Raw genomic sequence first — 12,479 nt, 5'->3', positions numbered from 1 at the left:
TGAATGAATAGTCTCAGTGATGTATTTAACGAATAAAAACAGAATTGAAGTACGCAAAAAAAAATCATATTGAAACATGTTATACATTATAAATTAAAATTAACAATGGCAGAAAACACAACTAGGGAGTGAAAGTGATAAATAGATCAAATGAAGCAGCTATGCAAAGAACTACTAAAACTTTTAACAGTATTAATGTCAAAATAGAATGAACTTACGTAAGAGTGACAGCTAAGGAAAGCCCTTCGGGTACGGCCACAATCACAATGGTAACCTGCAGATTTATACAACTTTTGTAACAGATTCAAAAGCAATCATACATGAAAAACTAAAAAAGGTAATAAGCATACTGATATAGTGAATATTTTAATAGCCCCATCTATAGCATCGCCAACTTTAGTCTTCCCAGCTTTAAAATGAGGATCCTTGGTGTGCCCAATGGAGAATCTGCACAATGCATACTCAACTTTAGGAGGAAAACATTCATTCAAACAGAAATAAGTGTTTGCCGAACTGCAATCTTAAAATACATGATCATAAGGACAAGCAGAACAACTAAAGCTACTATAAGGCCAACCATACCAATGAATGTTGCCACACCATTTAAACGGGCTTGATAACAGACACAAAAGTCATAATGGATCTATATCTGAAAGCATTATCTGTATTTAATAGACAACCAAAATTTGATAAGTGCAACCTGCAGTGGTGTTTCTTCCCCATTATCCTCTGCAATGCTAGCCACTAGTAATCCCCATTCTGTATTTCTCCCGACACTTAATACCTGGAAACAGATTAAAAAATAAAACATATAAGATAAGTTCATGAGTTCAGGGTTAAGAATTTTAACAAATAGCTCAATTGTGCAAATTGCTTCTTGAAGACACAAAAATGTTTCAAACTCTAGATGTGAACATAAATTGTGCATACATATTTAAAGGTGCAAGCACCCACAAGCTGCCTCAACACAAATCCATAATAGTCTATAAGCATGTTAATCTCAAAGCAATGTCAAATAAAAAATGATAGGAAATTTTATAAATCTTCCCAGTAAAAGGTCCTTGAAGCAACACGCCAAATTCATACTTCAAACAGTCATGTTTACCTAAGGTCTAAGGAAGAAGTATTTTTCTTATTTAGAGAATCCATTTTAATATTTTAAATATTTGGTTGTTGTAAGCCCGAAACCAAAAGGAAATAATGGATCCGATGAGTTCTCCTGAGCATGCATTGGCAGTTGATCTATACTTTTAAACCATGTCAATGGTAGTTTTCCATGGAATGGATAGTTACCAAAGAGAAGATCAGTGATACCTCTTCTCTCAGTTCCCAGCAACCAAGCAGCAACTAGAGACTATATCTTATCCAAGAGCGTTGGTTCTATAACCATTGGCCTTCCAAAGATCAAAATCATTACCGTGAGAACTCTGCCAGCCACTAACTGAACAATCAGATCCATTCAATGGGATTTTGAGTTCTGGGTCATCACCGGCAGTTTCTGCATATGGAGTCTCTCCAATGGCATATGAGAAGTCTTGACCACTAAAGGTTTCTTCTGAGGGAGTTGGCTCAAAGATTATTCTGTTTTGTCTCCCATCACTTCTTTTAGTGCATCCAAAATGGTTGTGCCTACAAAACACAAATCATCTGATAAATATGCTTGAATGAAACCAATTCATTGCAAAATACTACCCTGCTTGAGTGAAGAATAATCTCCAATTCTGATCAAACATTGATAAGGCACAAAAAGCAGATGCTTTACATATACTTAAGTACTTAATCACAGCAACAACCAAAAAAAAAGGGCTATAGCTAAATACCATACATTATCATATCTATGGAGGATTTGTTGGGAGGGGGGTTAACTAACTTATATTATTCAATCTCTGTGGCAACATATCACAAGCACAAACTACAGAAGAAAGTTAAACTCTTAAATTAAATAACTTGATATTATAGAAATTATCACTCATCATACTGCCACCAACTATATATATATATATATATATATATATATATATATATATATATATATATATATATATATATAAAGAGAATGAAGTATGCACTTATGAATAGCTAACCAATTGTGATTCTGCCACTGGTTCCCAACCAAGTTGATGTCCAGCCTCCACACTGGTAACCAAGATCATCAGCGCGGGTTCCTACAACAAGGATCTTAAGGACTTGCGTACAGCTTCACGTGCTAGCTCTCTATGTGCCTAAAACAATTGTCAAGAAAAAGTTAACCTACTATACACAGTGGTAGGTACAAGTATAGAACAATCAAGGATTAAGAGATAAGATAAATGACAGAAACTCAAATACAAAGGCTAGAAACTGTTCCTTACTATACTTCCTCAAATTTATGAGTATTTGAAAGTAAAGCTTAAAAATTCAAAATGGCAGAAGTTTAGACTGTAGAAAAGATTGGTTGGTAAAGTCACAGAAAAGTAGCAAGAATACCTTACAACCAACCACATCTAATAAAGATCTATCTGTAAATGTATGGTCAAATACTCTTGTAATGAATTTGACTCTAAGGATCCTTTCAACAGCATCATCAGTCCTGGCCATCGGTATCTCCCCAGATTCTGCCAAAGATGGAAAGTCATTCCAAAGTATCTCAAATTTAAAAGGCACCATCACCTGCCAACATTCAACAATGCAAATATATAAGTGCTACTGGGGTAAGAGATGTTCTTTCCTAGGTTGTGAGGATAAGTGTTCAATCTCTACCATATCTATTCCAGCATTTATACCCAACATGACGCATTCACGATAATTTGAGCCAGGGGGGTTGCTTACTTGCTTATCCTGAGTGGACATTGCCTGTAATCACAAAACCCTGGAGTGGACATTGCATTTAATTTAGCAAATTATTTTATACCAAGTGGAAAAGACACAACTACAGCTATAGATCCATATTACAAAGATATAGAACAATAAAGAAACAAGCAACAATCTACTGGGGTGGTTTCAAATTTCAATTTAAGAGAACTGGCAGCTTTACTATGTTTAAGGCTCTCATTACCCAAATTAAAGAAGAAAAAAGTATTTTCCAATTTTAACATCAGAATTAAATATATATGAAAATTTTAAATACATAATCTGAAAATTAAAGAAAAGAAGCAGGGAAAAGTCTTTTTTTTTTTGTATTAATATTTTTGGTGTGACAAGAAATCATTTGCTCACCTTGAATCCAAACTTATTCTTCAAAATCTCTGTTAGAAAATGGTAGTTTGTATGCATTTTCTTTCCATTCCAGCTGGAGTAGAGGAAGCCATAACAGTACAAACTCCTTGTGCCAAGCAATCTAGATATGGTGCCATATGAACATGATCAAATCATCATACTATGTTGTAGTATGTCCATTTATGCCTTTCAAAGTCCCTCCATCACCTACAAAATGCTTGGCACATGCAGCAACATTGTTTCTAGATAATCGAATAACTATAGTAAACATTTCTTAATGGATAGAAACATGTGGCATTAATAAGAAAAAATCAGGAGTGAATACTGTGATACTGAATAGATCCAAAATAAAGCTATATATAACTACCAGAATCTGGGACTCTATAAAAGAACAAAGACCGAGCTAACTAAGATTAGGAAGTTTAGATTAGAGCTGTATAAATAGTGTAAACGATATATTACTTTTACTACCTTCCACCAAGATAAGGGTAACCACTTGGATGTCCTTCTGGTGGTTGGCCTTGCAAGCCCATCACAAGACAGCTCAATTTTCTAACGACTTCAGTGTCTTCACTGAAACTCTCATAGCATCTTCCCCATCTAGGGTCTTTACTGACCTGTTATTATCTTGCAGTACATATGCGGGAAAGAGAAATCGAACCTAATACCTCTTAAAAAGTCTAAGCCCAATCCCATTGGACTACAAGGCCCTTGGAATTCATAGAAAATTATGAACTGAACAACTTTATATTGAGAATAACCCATAAGCAAATGGAGCATGGAAAGAATCTAATAATGGGGAATTTCAAAACTTGCTACTAAAATCAGCATAATTTGTTAATCAAGAAACTTTACAACAGTACCAAGTTGAATCCTTGTGTTATACAGCAAATTTGAATTTTCTAAATCAAATGTGAACCCTCAGTTTCTAAGATGAGATAATGAGGAAAATTAGTATGGGGTAGGCATTATCCAACATAAAACTTGCCTCACTTCCAACTAATGCAGATCTGAGTTACATCATATGCAAGGAACCAATGAACTTCTAATGTTAAATCTAACATATGAAATACAACCTAGAAGTTAAATAAAGCACTTCAGTATTTCACCCAAGATCATGCTCAGATGCTCTTAATATTTTCTTCATTTGGCAGCCACAATATATTGATTCAACTTTAGTTTCCAATTAAAATTTTTTTTTTTCTCAATTTGTGTAAAACTGACATATCAAGCACTTTATGCACCCTCATTATTGTCCATTTTCTATCTCTATTTTTCCACTCTTTTTTGAGTTGAATGAAGTGAGATTTCATAAAACTGTATGTGCACTAGGCAGACTCTAGGAGACACCAACAGTATTACTCCACTAAAAGAAAACAATCACAATTACTCCACTTAAAGACACCAACAGTAGAAAGTTGTGGATACGGCACAATTAAATCAACCTTTGCAACTTACAGCTACACATGGAGCAAAATCATATTGGGCTCCACTAGCCTTCAAGGGCAGTCACAACCCCTATTCTCTTCACTAGATCTGCATCTCTGCAGTACACATTTCCTATCATCCGTCACTCAAAATTTGAGAATCAACTTTACTTCAATTCAGGTGAATCACTACACCTTTCATAATAAATACACGGATAAATGTTGTAAGTACTCATCAATCTACATTCAAACAGAAGTTAATCAAACCTAGTAGCTCCGAGCCCAATAAAGTGGGGGAAAACAATGGCACCATAGACATTGTTGTTCCCATGAATCGCATAAATTCCGTAGATGATCAGAATACCGAGCTGGGTCATACTCAATCAGAGATCCACAGAATACTCACAATCTTGCTTTCCCCAGTCATACTTGATTCATCAAGTGCAAGAGAGTGTCCAGATATTACAAGTCCATCAGCAGGCACCTGAAGGGAATTTAGCAAGCAAGAGAGTACTGATGAATGAAATTAAATCATAGAGTCCAAGAGATATATATAAATGTTGAATAAGAAGAATATAAAAAAGACAAGAGATGTGTTCTATTGATATATTGAACAAACATACAAGCCCCATGTATATAGCAAGCAAACAAACTAGACTAGGACTAAGACTTGGTTCAGTAGATTAATTCTATACAATGAATGCCCCATCTTTTATCAAGAAGCCTCAATAAAGGCATAATAGCACCACTTGACCACAACAAATAATGTGAAACTTTTCTAAATACCTGCAGTTGAATATCTCCTTCAAGGTTGAATTTTCAGCAATCTGCAAGAAACAAAGAACAAGAACCTGTAAGGAAAGTAAACAAATCAAATGCAATTGGTATTGTAAGAACCCAATGATGAGTTTGAATAAAATAACTCCCACCAATTACCAATCTGTTGCACTGCCTGCAGTAGGGGTTTAAGAAGGTTTAAAATAAATAAAAAACTTGACAACTCTCCAGTCCCTCCAACATTCTTCTGCACGTTGCTTTGGCAGAGGTGATTCGAAATACTACCTCCCGTCCGAATCATCAAGGTCCTCATAAAAGACGTGTAGCAATATAAATCTTATACAACTAGCAAACTGAAATATAGTTTAATACAGAATACTGCAAGTAGTCTGGTTTTCTTTGCCAGTATGAATCAGGTAAGCATCCTTGGCAGATTCTCCACTGAATATAAACCACCCAAATCAATTTTAAGTGGGGTAGGCTAAATGGTTATTTTACCAGTCAATGTTGTGAGCTTGTGATGAAACATGAAANAGAAAATTCTATTGTATATTTGTATCCAAAGACCACAGACAGTAAGTGTGCTTGGGGAGAACATTAAATGAAAAAGATCAACCAAAGCTATTTATCTTACATCCTTAAAAAGTAAAGGAGAGGCTATATGTATGTTAAGTCCTTATAAGGTAAAAGGGTGCTAGCTTTAAACAGACAATGGAGTAAATATAACCATGTGGTGCAAGGATAAGACAATTACTTAAAACAGGAAAACCAAGTAATGATCTAACAGCCACCCCAAGACTAAACTTCAGTAGGATTTACAAACAATATATTACAGATTCAAGCAAGTTCCTTACTGACTGAAGGGAAATGCAAGATTGCAAGATAATCACAAAAGAGGTTATAGAAAAATGTGAAATCAAAAGTAAAATCTGAGCCATAAATTATGCATAGCAACAAACAATCTTTAGCAGTTGAGGTAAAGCAGCAAACTTTCCTAGCATTGAGGCTTCTACTTGATTCACATAAAGGGAAAAGATATCGAAAGCAAAGAAAGAAAAGAAAAGCATACTTGAGCGATCATTCTGCATTTCAGCCTATTCTGTTTGGATAGCATAACCAAAGAAATAGAATAGCNTTGGATAGCATAACCAAAGAAATAGAATAGCTAGAGGCACTAGAACTTAATAACAACAATAGTTTGACAATAATCTTTTTTTCTTTTTTGTTTTTGCAATTTATCACTTCAAGATAATCTCCAGTTTAAAAAGAATTAAAAAAAGGAAAACTCATATAAAGCCACCATCAGAAAGTGTGAAAAGATAAACAGAGATAGAACACCTAATGATTTAAAAGTTTGTTTAAATTGCAATGACCTGCATAATGGCAGTACTATCTAAATTATACACAATACCTGTTGCTGGTTACAATGAGTCAAGATAGCAACCAAGATGGGATTATTACAAGTCATATGAAGTGGAGGTAGAAGATAGACATATTCTACAAACGATTTATTCTACAAAAATTATGATAGGGAATCGTTAAGAGTCATGAATGATAACAAAGATTAACAAGCAAGGGAAGAAAATTTTCAGAAAAGAACAACTACGATTTCATTCATGAGGACTCACAAGGGATATAAATAGTTGTCGGATGTCGAGATATCTACTAAGGCATCTAGAAAATACCTTCCCTACGGAGAAAAGGTTAGGGGTCGTTTACTTCATTTCTCTATTTTTCTATTTCCAATCTTCCATTTCCCCATTTCTCCAATTTTCCTTATCCATTCCTCCGGTTTTCCATTTCTCCTAGTAGTAGTAGTAGTAGAAGGAAAAAAGGGAAAAAGAAATAATAATAATAATAATAATAATAATAATAATAATAAAGATAATAATAGTAGTAGTAGTAATAATAATAATAATAATAAAGAAGGAAAAAAAGGGAAAAAGAAAATAATAATAATAATAATAATAATAATAAAGATAATAATAATAAGGAGGAAAGAAAAGGAGAAGAACAAGCAAAGAAAAGGAAAATAATAAAAATAATAAAAATGATAAAAATAATAATAATAATAATAATAATAATAACGAAAGAAAAGGAGAAGAACAAGCAAAGAAAAGGAAAATAATAATAATAATAATAATAATAATAATAAGGAAAAAGGGAAAAAGAAAAAATTTAAGAATTATAATATTAATAATAATAAAATTACCCACTTGCAGTGAGAATTGCCTGCCCTATAGTTGAAGAAAAAAAGGGTAATCCCCTCTATAGTAATAAAGATACAACCTAATAATAATAATAATAATAATAATAATAATAATAATTGTAGAAATAACAATAATAATAATAATAATGGTAGAAATAATAATAATAATAATAATAATAATAATAATAATAATAATAATAATAATAATAATAATAATAATAATAATAATAATAAGAAGAAGAAGAAGAAGAAGAAGAAGAAGAANAAGGAAAATAATAATAATAATAATAATAATAATAATAAGGAAAAAGGGAAAAAGAAAAAATTTAAGAATTATAATATTAATAATAATAAAATTACCCACTTGCAGTGAGAATTGCCTGCCCTATAGTTGAAGAAAAAAAGGGTAATCCCCTCTATAGTAATAAAGATACAACCTAATAATAATAATAATAATAATAATAATAATAATAATTGTAGAAATAACAATAATAATAATAATAATGGTAGAAATAATAATAATAATAATAATAATAATAATAATAATAATAATAATAATAATAATAATAATAATAATAATAATAATAATAAGAAGAAGAAGAAGAAGAAGAAGAAGAAGAAGAACGAAAGAAAAGGGGAAGAACATGCAAAGAGAAGGAAAAGAAAAACAATAATACTAATAATAGAGGTAATAATAATAATAATAATAATAAAGGAAAAGGAGAATGGAGAGGAGTTAGGCAATTGGAGAAATGATTTTATTAAACAAGTTTTCCATTTTCAATTCTTCCACCTCTCCAATTACAGAAAATCCTTCATTTCATTTTGGTAAACGACCCTTACTTTTCACAAAGCTTCTTTCAATTATAAAGTATAGACAACAATACAACAAATAAATCACATCTTACACAGCCAAATCCTCATCATATAGGGGGGTTTGTCTGACAGCTGGTATTGGTTTTGAGGTTTCCCACAATTCACGCCACAAATTACCTAAAAATCAATCAATCAAACATTAGAAAGATAACTATTGCAAGTTTATTCAGACTATTTAGTCAGTTGGCCAAATAAAACCAATATGTAGATAATTTATGACTACTTATAACACTTTAAGTACTACTGACTTTTCCATCACTAATTATCCTTTCCGAAGTAGGAATAATTAAGAAATGCTCCGTATTTGTTTTAATGTATTAGCAGAAATTGGAACTTCACTGATCAAATCACATGTTCTGCAGAGATATCTGACTTTCTTTCTTTCTTTCTGATCAAATCACATGTTCTGACTTTTTAATGTACTCAGTTGGCCTCTCACAGATTAATCACTGCTTTCAGATGTTACATTAGATTCACTAGTATCATTTTTCCATCCAGTCTGATTGAGAACCAGAAAATTAATATTTTGTCATCAATGGGAGTATTGTAATTCACAAACCATACCTTGTTAAGCATATTAGCACTAATCCAGTTTGATTCCTTGTAGATAACCCAAGCCTGATATGGATGCAAAATATGAGTTAACAGTCCAACTATCAATTGCAGAGGTGCAAAGTTTTAAAAAATCCATAAATCACGAAATAAAAAGGTAATATACGTAGGTAATGTAATTCTGATTGTCAGGTTCATGTTGGACTACAATGAAGAGAAACAAACTTGGATCTAAAACAAGAAAGAATTTAGACTTGAAATAGTTTTACCTAGAACTTCAGAGGAATGTAGTGATTGTTCACAAAGTAACCCACAGAGCAACAGAAGATGAGTCTGCTGAGAGTAAAGAATCACAAAGTAAACCAAATCTGTTGAGAGTAAAAAATCGCTACTGAACTATACAATCAAGAAAAGAAGAAAACATCTTCAAGAATCATAGAAACCAGAAACCCAAAAGGCCAAAAATTAGGAACTAGAAATCCAAAAGGCCAAAAATTAGGAATCTAAGCAACAACAGTGGGAAAAAAATTCATGAAAAAATTAGTGAAAAAAGAACCTTCAAAACGGTGGCTCCTCCGCCGTAGATGTCGTACTGCATGCATAAGCCTCCTTTCACGGTCCTCCTTTGACAGTAGTTTGGCGTGATCGTTGTTTAGAGAGAAGAGATGGGAAGGATGCACGGAAAAGGGGTTTTGCTTTTAATTCAAAGAAACAATAGGATTAATTTATAATTTATCGGATAAATTAAATATTTTTCGTTTCCAAAAAAAAGAGCTGACGCAAAGAAGACCGTTTTTTTTTTTTTGAAAACAAGAAGACTTTTTTGCGTCCGTTGAAAACAAGAAGACCTTTTTTTTTTTTTGAAATACACTTTTCGCGTTTGTTCATTTATTACCACTGATGTTATAAGTTATAAAAAATTTTACAAAAACATCGCCACGCGTGTTTTAGTATCTGTTTTTCAAACAATAGATGTTTAAAAAATATTGAAAAGTGGACCGAAATTCTTTACTAAAAAAAATCCTTCAACTTTTTATCTTCCTAGCTATGTGTATTCACAAAATCAAGCGTCAAAATTTTATGTCCATTTTGTTGTTTTAATTTAATTTATTGTAAATTTGGTAATTTAGGTGGACAAAAATTCAAAAGAAAAAAAAATTCCAAATTTCTAGAAATTCTAAAAATTTGTATGGGAGTAGATTTTAAGAAATTTCTTATTCTCCCAAAAAAATTTCAAGACTTTTGTTGAATTTTGTATACCAACATTTGCCTACCTTTAATTTTTAATTTTCAGACAAAAATGTTGTCAGAATTTAGAAATCTAGTAATAAGACTAAAATTGCTTACCTTTTCGACCATTAGTAATCGAACTCTAGTCTCAAGATGAGCTCACAAACAATCATGGAAATCTGGCAGGTGAGTCTGTTGTGCAGCCTTAGAGCATCCTTATCAGTAGAGTTTTTTTCGCGATTATTGGAGAGTTTTTGTAAATGTGATTAGGAAATATAATATGGGAAGAAGGAAAAAAGAAAAAAGAAAAAAGAAAAAGGAAAAAGGAAAACAAAAACAAAAGCCTGACATTTAAAAAAAACCAAAAAACTATAAAGTTAATGCAAATGTCAGAGTGGCGACGCCACTCTGACTCGCCCAGCGGGCGCGTGTGGAACACGCGCCAGCTAGGGACGTGAAGTGCGCCTCACTTGCGCACTTCCGTCCTTTTTTTTTTATAATTCTGCAAAAACAAAGTTTTTGCAGGAGTATGAAATGCCTTAAAAATAACCCTCACATCAGTTGAAGTTCAAACAATGGAGTTTCTTTACTGACATTATCCTTCAATAAATCATTGAGATGGTTGCCCTTAGGCCAACCACAATAGTTAAACTTTGGTGTAGTTTTTTAGGAGTGTGATTAGGAAAGAAAAAATGGGGTGGAGAAAAAAAAAAGTAAAAAATAAAACAAAGAATAAAACTGGAAAAAAAATAAGTGAAAGTATTTACGCGCCCTCTGACCGCGCAAATTGCGCACAATGCACGAATGGAATCACAGAGCAAACAAAGATGGGACCCACAATTTCTGCAAAATCTCATTCCTTGCAGGGAGTCCTCTATTTTTCTCTCTCTCTCTCCATTCTCAGTCATCCAACTCATCTCACTTTTCTTAAATTTTGTGCCAAAACCCACTATTGGGAAAGGCCTTAGAGCATCCCCATATGTGGATTGTTCGCGGGTTTTAAGAACATATAACCTTTCACTTGGGAGGGCCACAGTTATACCGCTTGACCACAAGGTCTTTAGCTCAAGAATCCAACAATCAAATCCTCATTCCGTCACTAGAAACAAGTTTTAAGTGAGACTTCTCATCCACTAGACCAATGACAATTTTTTCACTTTTCTTGTGGCCCACTCTTCTGGTAAACTATAAGAAATCAACTTCATAGTACAAACATAAGAGAAGTACACGAGTTTCTGGTTAATAATTTAACAAGTTTTAATAAATTTGTATTCAACTTAAAATAATATTTTAACACCGTACCACGATATCTAAAGTACTATTCATCTTTAGTAATGTGTTTGAAATCTTCAATCATACATTAATGGCAAAAACTTGTGTGAGACCATCTCACTGTTAGATGGGTCGGGTCGGGACAAGATAAAAATGTACGGAGTAATACTTATACTCACAAATGTCATACTTATATGCTCAAATGTAATACTAATCAAGAATAAAAATTTTGTTATTTATAAGGGTAAATATAATATTTTTAAGTGAAAATACAATACTTTTGTATTTCGATTTAAAAGTATTGCATTTTTCCTTAAAAGTATTATATTTAACCTTATAAGTAAGGGGCACTTGTCAACCTTACTTATTATGAAAAATGTAATACTTTTTCTCTTATAAGTAACAAAAAGTGTATTCCTTATTAATATTATATTTGAGCATATAAGTATGTCATTTGCACATATAAGTATGACATTTACATGTTGCTTCAACTCAATCCAACCCGTCTCACAAATAAAGATCCATGAGACGGTCTCACACAAGTCTGACCCTACATTTATTATATAATTCTTCAACAATTTTATTAAATTTATATAATAAACAATTAATTATTGCCACAAGATACATAAATTTTCAAGCTCACCCTCAAAAGGCAAAGTCTCTCTACACTCCGACTAAACAGGATTGTGGATGGATGAATCACGGTGAATTAGTGACCTCTTAGATGAGAGAAACAATGTTTGGTGTCTACAAGGAGCTCATCACCACATTAAGTGACACTCTCACACTAATAGGGTTCACATTAAGATACTTTGCCGACTAGAATCAACAAAGCACACTTCGAATAAATGCAATCTCAGTGAAGACTTACTCTAATTTGTATGATCATACAACAATACATAAAATCAATCAATGTATAATATATTATCAGGTACCAAATC

General features: G+C 32.5%; 1 pseudogene; it reads right to left on the bottom strand.

Annotated features, from left to right (window-relative positions):
- Positions 1–9,732, bottom strand: LOC116017826 (annotated as a pseudogene).
- Between the last annotated feature and the right edge of the window lie 2,747 nt (positions 9,733–12,479).

Source organism: Ipomoea triloba, chromosome 4 (genome assembly GCF_003576645.1).
Source record: "Ipomoea triloba cultivar NCNSP0323 chromosome 4, ASM357664v1".
Lineage (NCBI taxonomy): Eukaryota > Viridiplantae > Streptophyta > Magnoliopsida > Solanales > Convolvulaceae > Ipomoea > Ipomoea triloba.
The sequence above is the reverse complement of the archived record's forward strand: the minus strand, read 5'-3'. Positions and strand labels throughout refer to the sequence as shown.